Source organism: Fukomys damarensis, unplaced genomic scaffold (assembly GCF_012274545.1).
Source record: "Fukomys damarensis isolate Sample0158 unplaced genomic scaffold, DMR_v1.0_HiC HiC_scaffold_19, whole genome shotgun sequence".
Taxonomy (NCBI): domain Eukaryota; kingdom Metazoa; phylum Chordata; class Mammalia; order Rodentia; family Bathyergidae; genus Fukomys; species Fukomys damarensis.
The window spans coordinates 55,586,195-55,591,527 of record NW_022900931.1 but is presented as its reverse complement, the minus strand read 5'-3'; positions in this window follow the sequence as shown (position 1 = coordinate 55,591,527).

The following is a 5,333-nucleotide window of genomic DNA, read 5'->3' as shown; positions in this document are numbered from 1 at the left end:
GGGGGTTTTTTTTTTTTTTTTTTTTTTGCGGTGCCGGTATCGAACTCAGAACCTCGCGCTTGTGGGGCAGGCGCGGTGCCACTACGCTAAATCCCCGGCCCCGGGCCAAATTTTTTTGAAGCGCGAGCGGATTCACAGCGAAAAGCCGCGACTACAGAAACCAAAGCGAGCAATCATCCTATCAAGGGCAGGGCGCACACACCCCTCGCGCGTGTCCACCACGGAGCTCATGCGTACTCCGCCCCCACTGAGCATGCTCAGAAGCGCACACTACGTCCATCCCTGACGTGCGAACTAGGACGTTCCCCAGTTCCCCTTTCGCGGTCCCTACCCCGGTCCCGGCGCGCGCACACGCGCACATCGCACACGCGCTCGCTCTGCCACACCGAACGTGTCAGCCCACACGCAGACGCCCTCTACCTCCCTCATCAGTACTTGCGCGTGGACTCCTGCTCCTGTGGCGCTTAGTTTAGCCACAAGGAGGCGCGGCCTTCCGCTCTCTCAGCCACCGTGACTCAGCGTCCTGGGGTGGTAGAGTCCTGCGAACTGCTCCTGAACGTCTGTCAGCGTGGAAACGGCGCTCCCAGCTTCCCACTTCCTGCAGGCTCGTCCTTTACTCTCCTGATCAGTTGGGCTCCGCGTCCAGATGGACCCCTATCCAGGGTCCAGAAATGAAGACCTGCTTTATCTACAAGCCTTTGCCTCAGTTTCCTCATCTTTAGGATGTGTTTGGAACTGTGGCCTCCACAGGCTGTAGCAGGTGCTAGTTTCTTAAGAGTCTAGGAGTCACCTGCTTTTCCAGCGCTGTTAGGGCTGACCCTGGACTTCCTAAATTTGCTTACACTAACTCCCCTTTGATCCAATTGGCAGGGGCCAGAGCATCTTGAAGGCTCTTGAGGGTAGTTGGTGCTGGATGAGGATCTCTTGGGGTTTTGTGCCAGATTTTCTTTGGGGTTTTGTTTGTTTGTTTCTCCTTCGTCTCTGGTTTGGGAGCATGAACCCCAAGGAGCTTCTCTTGAGTCCAGGATCCCTGTGCTTCTGAACCTTATACTCTTGTTTGCTGCATTTGGCACAACGTGGTGGTGGTGGTGGTGGTTATAGAAGTAGACAGCAGAGGTTTAACACTCTTTAGAATATGCAAGTACCTTACGTTGATTTTTTTTTTTTTTTTTTTTTTTTTCTCTTTTTGTTCAGTGATGTACACAATTTTTTTTTTTTTTTTTTTTTTTTTTTTTTTTTTTTTTTTTTGGTACCAGGGATCAAACTCAAGACCTTGCACTTGCAAGGCAGGCGCGGTGCCCCAGCTAAATCCCTGGCCCTCCCTGATGATTTTCTAAACTATATATCCCACTCCACCACCACCCCCATTCCATCAGAGATGTCATCTCCAGTGACTGATCACACTCCTGGATGCTACATTCTTCCTGGTGGGTGTCTTGTTTCCCTAATGTCCCACACTGATCCAAGAGGACTGGCATTGAGGTCATTGGCTGGATTGCTCAGCATTTCCCTAGACTGCTGTCTTTTCTCTTTGAATTGGCACATCTGGCCATGTCCACTTGTGACATTCTACTGTTAATTCAGTATTCATATCTTAGAGGCCTAGTTGATATTCCATTTTTGTGTTTTTTCTTCCTTGCTACTATGGCCTATAATCCCCCAGACATGGCCCTAGTCTCCTGCTAATATAGAAAACCCAAGCTGGATGTGGTGGTACACACCAGTAATCCCAGCATTTTGGAAGGCCAAGACAAGAGTTCATGCCCAACCTGGGCCATTTATCAACTTAGACACTGAAAATTTTTAAAAATACAAAGGACTGGGGATGTACCTCCGTGTGAAGGCCCTGGGTTCAATCCCCAGTATCAGGGGAGAAAAAAATCCATGCAACTTTAGAATTTCATTGTTAAACTTAAGATGTTGTGAGGAAATGTCCAGTAGTTGAAGCTGCTGGGCATCACAGAGGCCAACTGCTAGAGGACTACAGTACAGAATATCAAAAGGAAGGTGGCTGAGGATTTAGCTCAGTGGTGTTGTGCCTGCCTTGCAGACAAAAAAATAAAACAAAACAAAACAAAACAGATTCATAATAGCAATCAAGAGAGACCTCACCTCCTGCCTCTTCCTCAATAGGCAGGGCTGCTCCTATAGGTTGGCCTGATTTAACCTAATGCTCAAGCCTGGATGGAAGAGAACGATGGGGAAGACAGTGTGATGATGAGCAGGTGAACTCCCATAAAATCTGCTACAGGCAGAGTTGGCCTGGCAGCAGGCACTGGGGCAATGTGAGTTTCGTTCACTCTTGTGTATCTCTCAGGGTTATTCTCTTTGTTTCCTTTTTAAACTAGGGACTGGCTGGGGAGAAAGCTCCATAGTTCCACTTCCTGCCTCACAAGCACAAGGTCCTAAGTTTGATCCCTGGTACCAAATACATAAATAAAACTAGGGACTGAGGTAATTCATTCAGGATTCCTCCTGTCTCTCAGGAGCTATGCTCATTCCACATTCCTAATCCCCCCAAATTTTCCTACTCTTAAAAAAAAAAAAACTAGGGAATTTCAGGTTTGTCCTTTCAGACAGGCATCTTAACCCCCCAAAAGCAGAGTTCTAATAAAGGGCCCTGGGTTCAAAACCCCAGTATCACAAAAAAGAAAAAGGAAGTCAGGGGCTACTTTTGGGCTACAATCATCTGAGTAATCATGGAATGAGTGGCAAAGGAGCATAGCTATTGCCTTCCTATTTAGTTGAGGTTGTTATGAAGCAGGATTTGAGTTTGGAGTACTGTTTTGTTAGGTGAGTAGCAGTCTTGAATGGGAAAGTGGTTGAAAGATTTTGCTGGAGCTCCAATAGAACAGATACTAGGGTAATAGCTCGGTGGTAGAATGGTTGCCTGGTATGCATGAAGCCCTGGGTTTCCTTCTCCAGTGATGGAGAAAAGCAAACCAAAAAACTCTGTTCAGCAATGTTAAGGTTGCATGATTGTGCAGGGTATGGGATGGAAACTCAGTTACATCTCAGAGTTGAGAGTTGGCCCAAAACCCTGGGAATCAAAGGGCTATGTGGATAGGACTGTTCTCTGGAAAGTCCTGTGACCACTTATTTCTCACCTTCCCACCGCTGTTTTCCTTTTTCTTCTTTAGGACCCCAAATTGTTCTGGGTACAGAGACTAAGACCATTTGTAGAGCAGCTGCATGGAGTTAGGTAGTGGGCCCAGGAAGACCTGGGACTACAGCAGGATGAACCCACTCCCTGGCTGGTTGGCCTTTCTGGGGAACCAGGTGACACATTAGCTTGATTTAAGACTTGGGTCCCCTCTCATCCAGGCTCAGGAATCCAGGTACTGTTTATTCACTCAAGACTCCTAAGTTTCTCCATTAGTTCAGCCTTTCCCCTGCACTTCAGACAGGGACACCCAACTCAGTATCTCCACTTAGTCTACTTAGATGTCTATCAGAAGCCAAGTGTCATAAGGCATGACTGTAATCCCAGCACTCAGGAAGTAGAAGCAGGAGGATTGTAGCCAGGGATTTAGTTCAGTGGTTCCACTGCCTGCCTCACAAGCACAAGATCCTGAGTTCAATCTTGGTACCAAAAAAGAAAAGGAAACAGGAGGATTGCTACAAGTTGAAGGCCTGCATGAGCTACATAGACCCTGTCTTTTTTGGTATTTTTGTGTTTGTTTTTTTGCTTTTTTCAGTGTCAGGAATTGAACTTAAGACTTTGCATTTGCTAGGAAGGCATGGTGCCACTGAGCTAAATCCCCAACCCTGTCTTAAAAAAAAAAAAAAAAAAGTTTTACTGGTTTTGGTAACTTCACATGTCTAAACATCAAGATCAAACTTGTACCTCTTCCAGTCTTCCTTATTGATTTTACTGTTTTGCAGCACTGATTGATTCCAGGGACTTGGGCATGCTAGGCAAGCACCCTACCACTTAGCTATCTGCACTCCTCTTCCTCATTGGAACTCCTCCTTAATTCTTTATTGGAATTGTTGATAATTCTATTTCTCCAAGAATTTAAGTCTAAAACTAGATGTCATCCTGACCTTTCTATTACCATGACAATTTTTTCTTGTACTGGGAATCGAACTCAGGGCCTCATACTTGCCAGGCAGGCACTGTAACACTAAGCGGCCCCTATCACCATGACATTTTGAATTTTTCCTTCATCCAGACCTCCATGCCCAACTCCTACCACCATGACTAAACTGCCTTCCTCTCTGGCCTGCAGTATTGCACTAGTCTATTTGTATCCTTCTGTTCCTATTGCCTATCAGTCTAATCCTTTGCAGAACATGTCAGATGATGTCCCTCTTCTACTAAAAATCCTCCAGTGACTTCCTTTTCTTTTTGCAGAACAAAAGCCAAAGTCTGGGGCCGGGGATTTAGCTCAGTGGTTCCTCTGCCTGCCTTGCAAGCGTGAGGTCGTAAATTAGATCCCAGGTACCCAAAAAAATAAAAATAAAAAAAACCAAAAACAAACAAAAGACCAAAATCTGTACAATGATTGATTGATTTTCAGTACTGAGGATTGAACCTAGTGCCTTCTCACTGACCTACATCTCTAGCCCTCTTTTACTTTTTAGTTTGAGACAGGGTCTTGCTAAGTTCTAAATTGTCCAGCCTGTGCTCAAATTTGCAGTCTTCCTGCCTCAGCTTCCCAGAGTTCTGGGATTACAGGCAGGAGCCACCAAAGCCAATTCTTACAATAATTTATAAGACCCTTTGTGAACTTGTTGCCTTCCCTTTGCTCTGATATCATCATCCGTCCCTTTCTCCTTCACTCCATTCACATTTGCTTCTGTTTCTGGGATATCTAAGCATAGTCTTTCCTCAGGAATTTTGCAGTTGCTGCTCCCTTTGCCTTCACTTTCCTCCAAGATAGACAAGTGGCTCACTCCCCTACCTTATTAAGGCTTTGACTCAGTGTCACCTCATCAGAGATTTTTTTCTTGACCGTTTTGGAAAACTGCAACCCCATCCTCTCAGGTCGATTTTTCTCAATTGCACGTACCAGCATCTGACGTACCCTATACATTCTACTTACTCAACACTGTACCGACGGCACCTGGAACACTACCTGTTAACATGGAAGGTGTTCCACAGAGTTTTGATGGACTGAATGAATGAATGAATGCGATCTGGGAGCTTGGCCTCTGCCCCCGACCCCAGTCACTTTCGGGCAGTAGCCAACCGAGCGACGAAGCAAGTGACCACCCTGTGTTAAGAATGCCCAGCGTAGGCCTGGGGCGACTACAGATTCGCAAGGTCGCGCAGCGGACGGCGGAAAGCGAGGCAGAGGCCGGGATGCGGGGCGGAGCCGGGGGCGGGG